Consider the following 18,908-nt stretch of genomic DNA (forward strand, 5'->3'; position numbering starts at 1 on the left):
TGCTGTAATCATAAGAGCCTACAAGAGTCTGACTTGAAAATTTCAAGAAACAACAGCTATAATCACCCTCACAGAACCCTATCCCGAATCATCATTCAAAATCCGTCATCTGTGAAATCACTTGCTCCACTGGAGCTCGGAGTAAGGCTCTCTTATGTCCTCTTCTGATGGTAAGAGCTAGGCTGAAGCAAAATGGTTGTGTGCTTTGAGCTCATCCAACATTCGGCCTCCACATTTTCATGGCTGAGCTTCGTCCTTCAACGGGAGGAGGTCGCTCGCCAGCTAAACTTGAGTAGATTGTCTACTTACCATCGCCTTGTGACGAGTGACGAAGATACCCGGACGATTGACAATCACACCATTCTGTCGCGGCTGGACGGTGTAAACTGGACTCTGATTTTGTCCATCTGGAAGATGACGATCTCAGAAATGGCCTCGCTTCCAGCCGCGGATTCTCATTACTCTTGCGTCTACTGAGTCCCCGAGCTTCTGATTTGAGTTAGCAGTAAGATTCATGTGTCTGGTTCAGGTAGGACGAACCCCTGGCTCGATGCTGATGGGAAGTTTCCATGTACTTCTGTTGGGGTGAAGATAAGCGTGATGTGAGCCACTGTGTTCCACTATGGCCAGAGTGATCGTTATATCTGCCGAGTTAAATGACAACGCACCAAGGGTTACGTTTCTGATGGTTCATACCCGAGTCTTGGCATCATCATTGGATGTCGGAGAGAAAAGGGGAATAAAGTTTTGGATGATAGATGAAGAGCGCGGGGGAACTGCTGAGTTGCCAGGTCACAACACCAGAGGAAAGTAAGGTCCGGGAGGCAGCAGACTCTAGTAACATCCGGCAAGAAGCTCAGGCATTACATGACGGCTCGTCTGATGTGAGTGCACACGGAACATTTATATCCCCTAAGGAAACCATCACCCTGTACGCTGGCAAGGGGTCACTGGCTTAGGTGACCTGTGCCCCAGGAGCTCAGTAGTATCATAGCCCAGGATTGTGGATAGGGAGCTGTGGTATCGGTGCATTACACATGACAACTGGGGAATAGATGTGGGCGAATGAGTTTTTTTTTTTTCTCTCGTCTGTTTCTGGCGTTACCTCGCTGACGTCAGAAACGGCAAACAAGAATTATATATATATATATATATATATATATATATATATATATATATATATATATATATATAATTTTCCTTTGTCGCTGTCTCCCGCGTTAGCGAGGTAGCGCAAGGAAACAGACGAAAGAATGGCCCAACCCACCCACATACACATGTATATATATATATATACACGTCCACACACGCAAAAATACATACCTATACATCTCAATGTATACATATATATATACACACACAGACATATACATATATACACATGTACATAATTCATACTGTCTGCCTTTATTCATTCCCATCGCCAACTCGCCACACATGGAATAACAACCCCCTCCCCCCTCATGTGTGCGAGGTAGCGCTAGGAAAAGACAACAAAGGCCCCATTCGTTCACACTGTCTCTAGCTGTCATGTAATAATGCACCGAAACCACAGCTCCCTTTCCACATCCAGGCTCCACACAACTTTCCATGGTTTACCCCAGACGCTTCACATGCCCTGGTTCAATCCATTGACAGCACGTCGACCCCGGTATACCGCATGGTTCCAATTCACTCTATTCCTTTCACGCCTTTCACCCTCCTGCATGTTCAGGCCCCCATCACTCAAAATCTTTTTCACTCCATCTTTCCACCTCCAATTTGGTCTCCCACTTCTCGTTCCCTCCATCTCTGACACATATATCCTCTTGGTCAATCTTTCCACACTCATTCTCTCCATGTGACCAAACCATTTCAAAACACCCTCTTCTGCTCTCTCAACCGCGCTCTTTTTTTATTTCCACACAACTTTCTTACCCTATCATTACTTACTCGATCAAACCAGCTCACACCACATACTGTCCTCAAACATCTCATTTCCAGCACATCCACCCTCCTGCGCACAACTCTATCCATAGCCCACGCCTCGCAACCATACAACATTGTTGGAACCACTATTCCTTCAAACATACACATTTTTGCTTTCCGAGATAATGTTCTCGACTTCCACACATTATTCAGGGCTCCCAGAATTTTCGCCCCTTCCCCCACCCTATGATTCACTTCCGCTTCCATGGTTCCATCCGCTGCCATCCCTCCCAATTGACTTGACCCTCAACCCTACTGTACCTAATAACCTTGCTCTTATTCACATTTACTCTCAGCTTTTTCTTTCGCACACTTTACCAGACTCAGTCACCAGCTTCTGCAGTTTCTCACATGAATCAGCCACCAGCGCTGTATCATCAGCGAACAACAGCTGACTCACTTCCCAAGCTCTCTCATCTACAACAGATTGCATACTTGCCCCTCTTTCCAAAACTCTTGCATTCACCTCCCTAACAACCTCATCCATAAACAAATTAAACAACCATGGAGACATCACACACCCCTGCCGCAAACCTACATTAACTGAGAACCAATCACTTTCCTCTCTCCCTACACGTACACATGCCTTACATCCTAAATAAAAACTTTTCACTGCTTCTAGCAACTTGCCTCCCACACCATATATTCTTAATACCTTCCACAGAGAACCTCTATCAATTCTATCATATGCCTTCTCCAGATCCATAAATGCTACATACAAATCCATTTGCTTTTCTAAGTATTTCTCACATACATTCTTCAAAGCAAACACCTGATCCACACATTCTCTACCACTTCTGAAACCACACTGCTCTTCCCCAATCTGATGCTCTGTAAATGCCTTCACCCTCTCAATCAATACCCTCCCATATAATTTACCAGGAATACTCAACAAACTTATACCTCTGTGATTTAAGCACTCACTCTTATCCCCTTTGCCTTTGTACAATGGCACTATGCAAGCATTCCGCCAATCCTCAGGCACCTCACCATGAATTATACATACATTAAATAACCTTACCAACCAGTCAACAATACAGTCACCCCCTTTTTTAATAAATTCCGCTGCAATACCATCCAAACCCGCTGCCTTGCCGGCTTTCATCTTCCGCAAAGCTTTCATTACCTCTTCTCTGTTTACCAAATGATTTTCCCTAACCCTCTCACTTTGCACACCACCTCGACCAAAACACCCTACATCTGCCACTCTATCATCAAACACATTCAACAAACCTTCAAAATACTCACTCCATCTCCTTCCCATATGACCACTACTTGTTATCGCCTCCCCATTTGCCCCCTTCACTGAAGTTCCCATTTGTTCCCTTGTCTTACGCACTTTATTTACCTCCTTCCAAAACATCTTTTTATTCTCCCTAAAATCTAATGATACTCTCTCACCGCTGTTTCCCGCGTTAGCGAGGTAGCGCAAGGAAACAGACGAAGAATGGCCCAACCACCCACATACACATATATGTTTATATAAACGCCCATACACGCCCATATACATACATATACATACGCAGACATATACATATATACACATGTACATATTCATACTTGCTGCCTTCACCCATTCTCGTCGCCACTCCGACAAACATGAAATAGCATCCCCCTTCCTCCTTCCAGCAAGGTAGCGCCAGGAAAAGACAAAAAGGCCACATTCGCTCACACTCAGTCTCTAGCTGTCGAAACCAAAGCTCCATTTCCACATTCAGGCCCCACAGACCTTTCCATATATATATATATATATATATATATATATATATATATATATATATATATATATATATATATATATATATATATATATATATATATATATATATGTATATATATATATATATATATTTTTTTTTTTTTTTTTTTTCGTACTATTCGCCATTTCCCGCGTTAGCGAGGTAGCGTTAAGAACAGAAGACTGGGCCTTTGAGGAAATATCCTCACCTGACCCCCTTCTCTGTTCCTTCTTTTGGAGAATTAAAAAAAACGAGAGGGGGAGGATTTCCAGCCACCCGCTCCCTCCCCTTTTAGTCGCCTTCTACGACACGCAGGGAATACGAGGGAAGTATTCTTTCTGCCCTATCCCCAGGGATAATATATATATATATATATATATATATATATATATATATATATATATATATATATATATATATATATTAGTCCACGGGGTAATGAAATACGAAAAGTTCCCAAGTGTACTTTCGTGTAATAATCACATCATGCCTGGCATGAAATTCTTTATCATGTGGACAGGAGAGGGAAAGGTTTAAAAGAATTTCCCTAAGACAAAGCTATCCAGTCTGTATAGACCTTCATTAATATCAATGTTACAATTCTTTGTTTCAGTTCTATCTCATTCTTGCATCTCCTCTGATGATGTGTTCATTACACGAAAGTGTATTTGGGAACTTATCGTGCTTCACTTTTTTATTTGGTTATATGCAAGTACTAGAACACGCGCACCACTGTCACCTCTTGCAATGTATATCCCTGGGGATAGGAGAGAAAGAATACTTCCCACGTATTCCCTACGTGTCGTAGAAGGCGACTAAAAGGGGAGGGAGCAGGGGGCTGGAAATCCTCCCTTCCTGTTTTCATTTTTCCAAAAGAAGGAACAGAGAAGGGGGCCAAGTGATGATTTTCCCTATGAGGCTCAGTCCTCTGTTCTTAACGATATCTCGCTAACGCGGAATGGCGAACACCTATGATATATATATATATATATATATATATATATATATATATATATATATATATATATATATATATATATATATATATATATAGATAGATAGATAGATAGATAGATAGATAGATAGATAGATAGATAGAGAGATAGATAGATAGATAGATAGATAGATATATTATATGAGACTAACAATACACATACACATAAGTTAACCCTCAAGCGTTATACAACCGCACTCCCAACCCAAGTCTTAAACTCCACACAACCATCCATCCATCCATCAGGTAGACACGCTCTCCCGTCGACGCTCTGGACACCAGCTCTCACTACAACACAACAAACACCACTTGATCGTATCCCAAGACGCTTCATGCCTACGATGCAACAACCACGACGATGACTGAACACTTAACTCCTCACTTGCCCTGCACTTTCCGCACACAGACGCACGACCATCGCAACACTTCGTGACTTATGAATCCGGACCAGTGGACGTGATCAGCTTCCTTAGCGCTACAGTAGCCTCGGAAAAACAGAAGGAACTATTGGATCATCCAGTGATTAAGCATATAATACTGTAAGGCTTAATTTCCCAGCAGAAGAACACGTGGAACAAGACCTTCCCGGCTGCGGATAATGAAGATGCAAGGTTTTTTATTCTTCAATTCATTCGAAGAAATCGACTTGTTTCATTATTTTTCTATCTTTATATTGGAGTCTCCAAACACGGACCCAAGTCGACATCAAGGCCAGGCCTTAATTGAAATATAGAGAAGCTAATGAATGGGGAAAACCAGAGACGAGGGAAGGCTGTTGGCCACACAGTAATCATGTGACGCAGCAGCTCGCCGAGTACTGCGTGGTCTAGCTAGTGGTGGGGGGCACACAAGCAGCCAGCTCTCAGGAGCAAAGATCAAAGTAAATACATACAGAAGAGGGAAAGTGAACCAACGTTGTGGCTTAAGTTAAGCCGGTCAAGTTTTGAAGTTAGCCTGAACATGAACCGAACCGCTTTTAACTCAGCTAAGTTAAGCCGGTCAAATTTTGAAGTTAGCCTGAACATAAACCGAACCGCTTTTAACTCAGCTCTGTCAAGTATGGAGACCTAGAGCCACCCAAGATGTGAGACTAGTACTCTATACAAGGACGGGTCAGTTCTTCGTACATACGGAGCAACTTTTCGGAACAGAAGAAATTTCCACATCTAAACAGGGCATCCAGTTTCTTAGAAGTAGACTCCGCTTTTTCGAAGATAGAGTGGATACTACAGTAATGTCATATTATACGTACGTTGAATCGAGAAGTGGAATTACAAAACCGTCAAAGGAGACAGAAAAGTAATAAGGATTTTCAATAGAGAGAAGCGCAGAAACACGGTCTTGGAAGCATTAAACTAACCAGATTTCGTCCACCCTACTAAGATATCATGTCCAAGTCTGGGATTATTGTGCCTAGATGAGATGCAGGTCGAGTGATAGAAGAAGGAGCATAATTTGAAGAATGTGGAGGTATACATTGTTAAGTCGTCAACGTATGAGTACATTTGGGTATTTGTATTAAAAAGGAAATCGTTGATAAAAAGGAGAAAAACTGTCGGAGACAGGACAGGACTTTGCGGGACACCACTGTTGATAGAAAGGGGTAAAGGCTGATCCATCAATAACCACGGAGATACATCGTACAGAGAGGAAGCTACATATGAGGCAGCAAAGTGAGGGAGGGAAGCCAAAGGAGGGGGAGTAGAAATAAGATTCCGATACTACACCCTGTCAAAAGCTTTGGACACATCAAGGGCAACTACACATGACCCCCCAGCATCTTTCAGTAAGATAGGAAAGAATATCACCAGTGGATATCGCCTTACGGAAGCCATACTGATGATGAAAGAGAAGACAGTGATTCAAGATGTGTGAGGATATGGGAGTTGAGGAGGGATTCAAAGACTTTGGAAATGGTATATGTCAAAGCAACAGGGCGATAGTTAGAGGAGTTAGAATATTCAATCCTTCTTAGGGATGGGATGTACCAACGTATGATTTCAGGAAGGAGGGAAAGTTCTGGCTTCTAAACAGAAACGGAAGAGACAATCACAGGTGCAAGTTCAGAGGCACATTCTTTCAGTACACAGGGATATATGCCTTCAGGTCCACAAGCCTTGCTTGTGTTCAGAGAGAAGGAAGCGGTTTTCGAACAGTTTGAAAGGAAATTACGGAAAGAGGTATAGGATTAGTAAGAGGAGCATCAGGAGGTGAAGGAATGTTAAGAGTCATCCACGGTGGAGTTAGAGAAGAAACGGGAAACAAAGAGTGTTGCTTTCTCTAAGAGAGAGAGAGAGAGAGAGAGAGAGAGAGAGAGAGAGAGAGAGAGAGAGAGAGAGAGAGAGAGAGAGAGAGAGAGAGAGAGAGAGAGAGAGAGAGAGCTACAGTACCGTCAGAACGGAAAAGTGAAGGAAAGGTGGAGCGACAGAAGTTGTTAGCAATGCCCTTAGCTAAAGATCTGTCAGTGGATGAAGAAAGAGGTTATCACACTCAGTTTCTTTGAATAAAGGAACAACAATAATGATGATGAAATGGTTACTCTGAATTTCAAAGTCATAAGCAAGAGAAGTAGGATTAGTATTTGAGATGAGTTTCATACATTGTATTTCAGTCATAACCGCCTTGGGTTATTCATCTGGATCTGAAGCTACGTTCTGGTATTCAGGGCGTCATACTCCCCCTCGGACCAGCAGCATTTGCCGTCACACTCTCCGTCAGTGACAATAAAAACTAGACCCACCTCGAGTATGCCGCCCGGGCCGCCCTCTGATACGTGTCCCGCAGCACGTCCTGCTATAGGCTGCTCCTACTGTTCCCTGCTTTGGCTCCTCCTCGTCTCCTCAGTTTCCTCTCGTTTTTGTAACCGATATCAATTATCTTTTCCCTTTTCACAGTCACTTTTTTTCTATATTCCACTTATTTCTAGATCTTTTTTCTTTTTTGCGTTGGAGACTTCAGTCATGGACAAAAAGTCCATATCAAGGCCAGGCCTTACTAGAAATATAGAAAGTCAATGAAAAGGAAAAAGAAGAGACAAGGAAAAGTATTCACGAACTTGGAGGAAGTGAAAAACCTGTGTTTTGAAATATGCCAGGCTATGATTATTGGGAAAGACATGAGAGGGTAGAGAGTTCCAAATCTGCGAGGTGTAGGGAAAGACACAGTTATCAAAACAGCCCACAACTGAATTGCCAACGGCGACACAGCAATCATGTGACACAGCAGCTTGCTGAGCATTGCGTGGTCTAGCAGCTCAGGGGTAGGCAACCTACGGCCCGCGGGCCAGATCCGGCCCGCGAAGGGATTTTGACCGGCCCGGGAGCAAGTAATTAGAAACTAGGCTTATCCGGCCCTCAAACAATTTTTCCATATTCTGGATCATGCATGGCGTCTTGTTACACTGGCCTCAGGTTTCGTTTTGTTCCAAACCAAACACCAAAAGTGACGGAAACACTGGTGTATATGCGAATGACAGGAAGGCGAACGGTAGTATCTTATTAATATGGGTTAGAATTTAGATACTCTCCTTGCGCGCGCAGGTTTTCAGGTGGGAGCATTCAAATTTGTAAACAGAAACAGCGTCACTGTGTCTTAACAAGAAATCAACGCTAAATATCTACTCGATGAAGAAAATGTAATTAATTCCAGTATGGTATGTATTTTGTCACCTCTTGTGTGGTTTGATATAGTGGATAGACAAGTGATATGTAAGGAATGTTTCGGATTTATCACACCTTTTCTACGTCCGTCGCTGAGTGATGCTTCCTTAGATTGGGTGGTTAACAGCCATGCTAGGATGACAGTTCACATATGTCACGCAACGTCTCGACCTCTTCCAACAACAGAATATCACGTGAGAATAACTTCTTTGATCTTAAGTTGACACGAAGATGAGTCCAGAATTGTGAAACAACCCTCCGAACAAACGCTCTCGCACAATTCTGATCTCTGAAGCTGTTTGTGAGAGCTGCCATCATCCGTCAACATATGTTCTCGAACACATGTTGCTATGTGGGCAGGTTTGACCCACATAACAGGCACTACAGCTGCGCAGGAACACTTGTAAACAACTCGTGAACGGACGGAGTGTCTTTGGGCTAGGATCCTTCATGCTAAACATGTGCTACCATACTTGTGGAATGACTCGCGTCTCGAAATAACATCGAAGAAAAATAATCCAGTGGCAATGAATGCAAGACGCAGGAAGGTGGACGCTGAGTGCCGAAATTTCCAAGACACTTGGACACTAGATCACTTCTTCATCGAGCACGCTGGGAAACCAGTTTGTCTCAGCTGCCGAGAAAATATTTCTGTGAAGAAGGTGGCAGATATCACACGACATTACGTGACCCGCCATAGTGGAAATAACAGGGTTAAAGAAACATGAAACTGAGCGACTGAAGGCTACTTTTGAAAAACAAATGTCATCTTTTGCCAAGAAAGGCAGTGAAAATGAAGGAAATACTCTTCCCAGCTACGAAGTGGCAAAACGTATTGCAGGAAAAATGAAGCCTTTTACAGATGGAGAGTTTGTCTAAGAATGTTTACTGGCAGTGATGGATATTGTTTGCCCTGAAAAGAAATCTTTATTTACATCTATCAGCCTGTCTGGAAGAACGATCACACAGAGAGTTGCAGAAATGTCAGCAGATGTTCAAAGTTGTTAAGGGATGTCTGCAACGAATTGCAATCTTCTTCAATAGCGACTGATGAGATCACAGACTTGAGACACGCTGCACAACCTGAGGAGCGACCTCAACTTGTCAAATTTTTGAAGAGTTTATTCAATTAATCTCTATGAAGGACACGGTTACCGGAGCAGACATTATTGAAGCTATGTTGAAAATGACGTCAGAAATGAAGCTTGATGTGTCGAAGTTAATTGACATCACAACTGATGGGGACTCGCAATGGCGGTGGTGGAAGAATGGTATCATCACATTGTTGCTGTGAGGACAAATGGAAAACTTTGGAATCACATAGAAACTGGGTAACATTAATTGCATTATCCATCAAGAGGCATCATGTGCCAAGTGTTTGAAATTATAGGTTGTTATGGACATTGTTGTTAAGGCAGTGAATCTGATCCTATCTCGTGGATTGAATCATCACCAGTTTCAACAGTTTTTGTTGGATACGGAGGCAGAATATGAGGACCTGGCTTATTTCTGTAATGTACGCTGGCTTAACCGAGGGTCAATGCTGGAAAGAGTATTTGCACTGCATGAAGAGGTGGCAATATTCCTTAAGAGCAAAAATGAAGATGTCTCATATTTATATGATCCTGATTTGCTTGCAACCTTGGCATTTCTTGTGGACATTACATCTCATTTAAATAACTTGAATCTACAACTTCAAAGAAAAAAACAGTTGATACATGAGATGTTTGGTCATATTGTGGCCTTTGAAAGAAAACTACAATCGTGGGAATACCAGGTTCAGAAGGGAAAGTGTGCACATTTTACCACTTTTCAAAAAAAGTAAAGCACAAGATCCAGGCATTTTTGTGACTATCGTCCAAGAATTGTGAAAAGAATTTTCATCTCGTTTTGCTGATTTTCGCGTGCATGCAAATGAGTGCTTCCTACTCCATTCAATGTAGAAGTGGACACTGCAGTGTGACGACATATTGAGATCGAAATTTCATTCTGAAGATGTGTCAATGCTTAACTTCTATGGAAAATATATTCATCCAAGTGGGAATTATCCTAACTCAATGGACCATGCAAACAAGATGGCATCAATGGCACAACTTATCTGTACGAGCAATTATTTTCAAAAATGAAACACACCAAGAATTGTTTGAGAACGAGATCGACTGATGCCCATCTGGATAATGTCTTGCTCCTGGCATCAACAAGTCTGATACCCAATACTGAGAAGTTTTCAAGCAACAAACAACAAGTTTCACATTGATTCATCGACTGTTTACGTTAGAATTAGTTGACTTTTTCATTATACTTTATTTACCACTACTCAATGCATCATTTTTCATACATTCTGCGTTATAAAGATTCTTTGAGCCTTTTTAATAGATTCAAAAGATGCCTTGATTGAAATGCATTGCGACTAAATTGAGTTCTTTGATTTCTAATTGGCAACCTGGGTTAAGCACAAGCAGCCAGCTCTCAGGGAGCAAAGATCAAAGTAAATACATACAGAAGAGGGAAAGTGAACCAACGTTGTGGCTTAAGTTAAGCCGGTCAAGTTTTGAAGTTAGCCTGAACATAGACCGAACTGCTTCTAACTCAGCTCTGTCAAGTATGGAGACCTAGAGCCACCCAAGATGTGAGACCAGTACTCTATACAAGGACTGATCAGTTCTTCGTACATACGGAGCAACTTTTCGGAACAGAAGAAATTTCCACATCTAAACAGGGCATCCAGTTTCTTAGAAGTAGACTCCGCTTTTTCGAAGATAGAGTGGATACTACAGTAATGTCATATTATACGTACGTTGAATCGAGAAGTGGAATTACAAAACCGTCAAAGGAGACAGAAAAGTAACATGGATTTTCAGTAGAGAGAAGCGCAGAAACACGGTCTTGGAAGCATTAAACTAACCAGATTTCGTCCACCCTACTAATATCATGTCCATGTCTGAGGGTTATTGTGCCTAGACGAGACGCAGGTCGAGTGATAGAAGAAGGTGCAGATTTGAAGAATGTGGAGGAATGCAGTGTTAAGTCGTCAACGTATGAGTATATTTGGGCATTTGTATTAAAAAGGAAATCGTTGATAAAAATGAGAAAAACTGTCGGAGACAGGACAGGACCTTGCGGGACACCACTGTTGTTAGAGAAAGGGGTAAAGGCTGATCCATCAACAACCACGGAGATACATCGTTCAGAGAGGAAGCTACATATGAGGCAGCAAAGTGAGGGTGGGAAGCCAAAGGAGGGGGAGTAGAAATAAGACTCCGATATTACACCCTGTCAAAAGCTTTGGACATATCAAGGGCAACTACACATGACCCCCCAGTATCTTTCAGTAAGATAGGAAAGAATATCAGTGGATCTCGCCTTACGGAAGCCATACTGATGATGAAAGAGAAGACAGTGATTCAAGATGTTTGAGGATATGGGAGTTGAGGAGGGATTCAAAAACTTTGGAAATGGTATATGTCAAAGCAACAGGGCGATAGTTAGAGGAGTTAGAATATTCAATCCTTCTTAGGGATGGGATGTACCAACGTATGATTTCAGGAAGGAGGGAAAGTTCTGGCTTCTAAACAGAAACGGAAGAGACAATCACAGGTGCAAGTTCAGAGGCACATTCTTTCAGTACACAGGGATATATGCCTTCAGGTCCACAAGCCTTGCTTGTGTTCAGAGAGAAGGAAGCGGTTTTCGGACAGTTTGAAAGGAAATTACGGAAAGAGGTGTAGGATTAGTAAGAGGAGCATCAGGAGGTGAAGGAATGTTGAGAGTCATCCACGGTGGAGTTAGAGAAGAAACGGGAAACAAAGAGTGTTGCTTTCTCTAAGAGAGAGAGAGAGAGAGAGAGAGAGAGAGAGAGAGAGAGAGAGAGAGAGAGAGAGAGAGAGAGAGCTACAGTACCGTCAGAACGGAAAAGTGAAGGAAAGGTGGAGCGACAGAAGTTGTTAGCAATGCCCTTAGCTAAAGATCTGTCAGTGGATGAAGAAAGAGGTTATCACACTCAGTTTCTTTGAATAAAGGAACAACAATAATGATGATGAAATGGTTACTCTGAATTTCAAAGTCATAAGCAAGAGAAGTAGGATTAGTATTTGAGATGAGTTTCATACATTGTATTTCAGTCATAACCGCCTTGGGTTATTCATCTGGATCTGAAGCTACGTTCTGGTATTCAGGGCGTCATACCCCCCCTCGGACCAGCAGCATTTGCCGTCACACTCTCCGTCAGTGACAATAAAAACTAGACCCACCTCGAGTATGCCGCCCGGGCCGCCCTCTGATACGTGTCCCGCAGCACGTCCTGCTATAGGCTGCTCCTACTGTTCCCTGCTTTGGCTCCTCCTCGTCTCCTCAGTTTCCTCTCGTTTTTGTAACCGATATCAATTATCTTTTCCCTTTTCACAGTCACTTTTTTTCTATATTCCACTTATTTCTAGATCTTTTTTCTTTTTTGCGTTGGAGACTTCAGTCATGGACAAAAAGTCCATATCAAGGCCAGGCCTTACTAGAAATATAGAAAGTCAATGAAAAGGAAAAAGAAGAGACAAGGAAAAGTATTCACGAACTTGGAGGAAGTGAAAAACCTGTGTTTTGAAATATGCCAGGCTATGATTATTGGGAAAGACATGAGAGGGTAGAGAGTTCCAAATCTGCGAGGTGTAGGGAAAGACACAGTTATCAAAACAGCCCACAACTGAATTGCCAACGGCGACACAGCAATCATGTGACACAGCAGCTTGCTGAGCATTGCGTGGTCTAGCAGCTCAGGGGTAGGCAACCTACGGCCCGCGGGCCAGATCCGGCCCGCGAAGGGATTTTGACCGGCCCGGGAGCAAGTAATTAGAAACTAGGCTTATCCGGCCCTCAAACAATTTTTCCATATTCTGGATCATGCATGGCGTCTTGTTACACTGGCCTCAGGTTTCGTTTTGTTCCAAACCAAACACCAAAAGTGGCGGAAACACTGGTGTATATGCGAATGACAGGAAGGCGAACGGTAGTATCTTATTAATATGGGTTAGAATTTAGATACTCTCCTTGCGCGCGCAGGTTTTCAGGTGGGAGCATTCAAATTTGTAAACAGAAACAGCGTCACTGTGTCTTAACAAGAAATCAACGCTAAATATCTACTCGATGAAGAAAATGTAATTAATTCCAGTATGGTATGTATTTTGTCACCTCTTGTGTGGTTTGATATAGTGGATAGACAAGTGTTATGTAAGGAATGTTTCGGATTTATCACACCTTTTCTACGTCCGTCGCTGAGTGATGCTTCCTTAGATTGGGTGGTTAATAGCCATGCTAGGATGACAGTTCACATATGTCACGCAACGTCTCGACCTCTTCCAACAACAGGATATCACGTGAGAATAACTTCTTTGATCTTAAGTTGACACGAAGATGAGTCCAGAATTGTGAAATAATCCTCCGAACAAACGTTCTCGCACAATTCTGATCTCTGAAGCTGTTTGTGGGAGCTGCCATCATCCGTCAACATATGTTCTCGAACACATGTTGCTATGTGGGCAGGTTTGACCCACATAACAGGCACTACAGCTGCGCAGGAACACTTGTAAACAACACGTGAACGGACGGAGTGTCTTTGGGCTAGGATCCTTCACGCTAAACATGTGCTACCATACTTGTGGAATGACTCGCGTCTCGAAATAACATCGAAGAAAAATAATCCAGTGGCAATGAATGCAAGACGCAGGAAGGTGGACGCTGAGTGCCGAAATTTCCAAGACACTTGGACACTAGATCACTTCTTCATCGAGCACGCTGGGAAACCAGTTTGTCTCAGCTGCCGAGAAAATGTTTCGGTGAAGAAGGTGGCAGATATCACGCGCCATTACGTGACCCGCCATAGTGGAAATAACAGGGTTAAGGAAAGATGAAACTGAGCGACTGAAGGCTACTTTTGAAAAACAAATGTCATCTTTTGCCCAGAAAGGCAGTGAAAATGAAGGAAATACTCGTGCCAGCTACGAAGTGGCAAAACGTATTGCAGGAAAAATGAAGCCTTTTACAGATGGAGAGTTTGTCTAAGAATGTTTACTGGCAGTGATGGATATTGTTTGCCCTGAAAAGAAATCTTTATTTACATCTATCAGCCTGTCTGGAAGAACGATCACACAGAGAGTTGAAGAAATGTCAGCAGATGTTCAAAGTTGTTAAGGGATGTCTGCAACGAATTGCAATCTTCTTCAATAGTGACTGATGAGATCACAGACTTGAGACACGCTGCACAACCTGAGGAGCGACCTCAACTTGTCAAATTTTTGAAGAGTTTATTCAATTAATCTCTATGGAGGACACGGTTACCGGAGCAGACATTATTGAAGCTGTGTTGAAAATGACGTCAGAAATGAAGCTTGATGTATCGAAGTTAATTGACATCACAACTGATGGGGACTCGCAATGGTGGAGGGAAAATGGTATCATCACATTGTTGCTGTGAGGACAAATGGAAAACTTTGGAATCACATAGAAACTGGGTAAGATTTATTGCATTATCCATCAAGAGGCATCATGTGCCAAGTGTTTGAAATTATAGGTTGTTATGGACATTGTTGTTAAGGCAGTGAACCTGATCCTATCTCATGGATTGAATCATCACCAGTTTCAACAGTTTTTGTTGGATACGGAGGCAGAATATGAGGACCTGGCTTATTTCTGTAATGTACGCTGGCTTAACCGAGGGTTAATGCTGGAAAGAGTATTTGCATTGCATGAAGAGGTGGCAATATTCCTTAAGAGCAAAAATGAAGATGTTTCATATCTATATGATCCTGATTTGCTTGCAACCTTGGCATTTCTTGTGGACATTACATCTCATTTAAATAACTTGAATCTACAACTTCAAAGAAAAAAACAGTTGATACATGAGATGTTTGGTCATATTGTGGCCTTTGAAAGAAAACTACAATCGTGGGAATACCAGGTTCAGAAGGGAAAGTGTGCACATTTTACCACTTTTCAAAAAAAGTAAAGCACAAGATCCAGGCATTTTTGTGACTATCGTCCAAGAATTGTGAAAAGAATTTTCATCTCGTTTTGCTGATTTTCGCGTGCATGCAAATGAGTGCTTACTACTCCATTCAATGTAGAAGTGGACACTGCAGTGTGACGACATATTGAGATCGAAATTTCATTCTGAAGATGTGTCAATGCTTGACTTCTATGGAAAATATATTCATCCAAGTGGGAATTATCCTAACTCAATGGACCATGCAAACAAGATGGCATCAATGGCACAACTTACCTGTATGAGCAATTATTTTCAAAAATGGAACACACCAAGAATCGTTTGAGAACAAGATCGACTGATGCCCATCTGGATAATGTCTTGCTCCTGGCATCAACGAGTCTGATACCCAATACTGAGACGCTTTCAAGCAACAAACATCAAGTTTGACAGTGATTCATAGACTGTTTTCATTAGAATTAGTTGACTTTTTCATCATACTTTATTTACCACTAGTCAATGCATCATTTTTCATACATTCTGCGTTATAAAGATTCTTTGAGCCTTTTTAATAGATTCAAAAGATACCTTGATTGAAATATATTGCGACTACACATTGAGTTCTTTGATTTCTAATTGGCAACCTGGGTTAAGCACAAATGATTTTCTAATATGCGTTATCCATGGATTTGAGGCAAAATATAACTAGGTGTATTTGAATGGACAATTTCCATATTTCAAGTATCTTTATGGTATTTATCTGACCCACCGTTCACTCAGTAATGCGCAATACGGCCCCGCAGAGGCAAAAAGGTTGCCGACTCCTGGCTCTAGCTACAGGTGTGGGCACACAAGCAGCCAGCTCTTGGGATCAAAAACCAAAATAATACCTATAGAAGAGGGAAAAAAATGAGACAAAATTGCGGCGTAAGGCAAGCGGGTCAAGTTTGGAAGTTAGCCTGGAAGTCTATAACTTTGTCATGTAAGGAGGCAGAGCTGGAACCATCCCAGATGTGAGAGCAGTACTCCATACAAGGACAGATCAATCCTCTGTATAAACGGAGCAACTGTTCAGAAGAAAAGAAATTTCGATACCTAAACAGGACACAGTTTCTTAGAGGCAGACTCTGCTATTTCCGTAATGTCTGGTTTCCAAGACAGAGTGGATGTTACAGTAATACTTAGTAATTTCAATGGGCCAAGAGGTGGAAGTACTGAACCGTCAAAGGAGAGGGGAAAGATTTAAGGAATTTTCGATAAAGAGATGAGTAGAAATGTCAGTCAACCAAGGTAGAGTTAACAAGACAAACGGGAACCAAAGAGAGTTGCTTTGTTTACGGGAGAGACAGTTATAATACCGTCAGAAGGAAAGGTAGAGCGACAGAAGCTGCTAGAGATGCCATTAGTTAAAACCAGAAAGACATATTTGTAGTTGCGAGGCGAGGTTATCGCACTTCCTTTCAATAAAGGAACGCTTTGCCTCACGGATAACATACTTGCAATAGTTACAGACAGTGATAAATGCTGAAGAGTCAGAGGAAGGAGAGTTTTTCCACGCCCGATATGCCTGATCCCTTGCCTGAATGGCCTCAGAACAGGAACGGTTGAACGATAGATTGAAAGAATAGGTTATTTTGGAGTAAGAAACGATAAATACTTCCATCTCCCTAAGAATAACCTCCACTATACGGTTGGAGGAAACAGAAGCATCACCACATAAGAGACAGTAATTTACCCAAGGAAAGTCAGAAAAGGAGTTACGTAAGTTATTAAGTCTGCTTTGCTGAGGTGCTATTATTTACGTTTAGAAAGGGGCGCTGGAGAGGGAGGAGAGGCGCCGTTAAAGTACATATATTTATGAAAGTGTGATCAGATGAACCAGGTGGGGTGAGATGGTGTAGTTACAGCGCGATGGATAAGAGGTGAAAAAGAGATCCATGATATTAGGATAGTGGTCACGGCGGTCAGGAACAAGGATAGGGTGAGAGAGAATTTGCTCCAGTTCATTGAGGATGGAGAACGTGAGGGTTTCAATCCCCTCACCATCCGCATGGGAGGAATTCAACCATTCCCTATGGTGAACATTGATATTCTCTGAGTAGAGAATTTCGTCTTGCGATGAGAGGATGTCACAGTCTCATGGCAGGAATTCAGATAGTCCAATCAAGATAAATATTTTTGTGGAAGTCAGGAGAGCAGCAGGTGAAACAACGGAAAAGTGTGGTAGTTGGGAGACAGACCTGAGCCAAATAGCATTAAAATCTGGAGTCTCAAGATAGCACCTTTGAGTCGGAATCATGAGTGGCGATAATAGCTGGAAATGAAAAGGGGCTGGTGAGAACATCATTAGACAACAGGGGTTTCAGGGAGAAGTTAGAGATTAGGAGAGGTATACTAGATAGATGGTTTTCAACAGATGAGACGTTACTAGAGAGACCATGAATGTTGGTTAAATGAAGAGACAGAAACAGGTTTTTCAGAGAGGAAAAGATTGTGGGAGGGGCCGGAAAAACCACTGTCTGAGCCCTGCCTCTCACTGACGGCAGACTTAGAAGGAAAGCCAGAGATTTTAGCACCCCATGATGACGGGGACGAGTGGGTCATTTTGTTGGACTGGGAAGCAAAAGAACCAAGAAATAGGTGAGAGGACCAGGCCTAGCACAGGCCACCCTCAACAACCCTTCCTCTCTTCAAGACATGATATGGGAAACAAATTTACCTTTCTTTTTCTTTTACTCACTTACCAAGCTATTGAATTTATATGAATCAACATTATGATTCACATTAACATCTTTACTAAGTCTGATACCTCCATCCAACACCGAGTCAATATCTACTTTCTCTTGTCATATACTCATTTTACTCTTCGTTTTCTTTTCCCATTTCCCTAGGTTGTGTTTGTTACTGTCACGATAAACATAATGTGTTTCCTGACGTCAAAACTGAAGACATTTTCCATTAGAAAATGCATTAATCAACTAACGTACTTTACAATGACAATGCTGTTATTCTACATCTGTAAACGATTTCTGCATGACTGATTCCCCTCCTGAATTACATCATGTCTCCACAAAAAGTGCAGAATATTATTATTCTTATCTCCTTTATACTGATACCTTACGTGCTTTATGATAAGTCTCCTCTGAAAGCTGAATCTTTTACGACTGTGGGTTTCGGTGTCTTTTATTGCAGTGAACGGGACGCTGATGTTTTCCTTTAAAACTTTTATTCTTAGATTTTCAAGGTCTGGTTTTTATATCTAAAATTTCTATGATCTAATTACGGCATGCTTAATATATTTCATTAAAATATTTTGATATTTTGCGCTCTTTCTGTTGTACTGATTACTTTATCACGTCTATGTATTTTTTTTCCTGCTTGTGTAAATAATACTTTTCCTCTTATTCTGGTATGGTGCAAATATTCTCTACTTTTGCCGGAAGTAATGAGTCGGCAACAACAGTAACGTAAATACTTTTGGTATGAGTGACTGTGGCACATGAAGAAATTATGAAGGATATGTTACACCAGTGTCTTCCTGGAAGCGCCCACACATTCCTTGTTCTACATACCCAGGACAA

This window comes from Panulirus ornatus, chromosome 9 (assembly GCF_036320965.1).
Source record: "Panulirus ornatus isolate Po-2019 chromosome 9, ASM3632096v1, whole genome shotgun sequence".
Classification (NCBI taxonomy): Eukaryota; Metazoa; Arthropoda; class Malacostraca; order Decapoda; family Palinuridae; genus Panulirus; species Panulirus ornatus.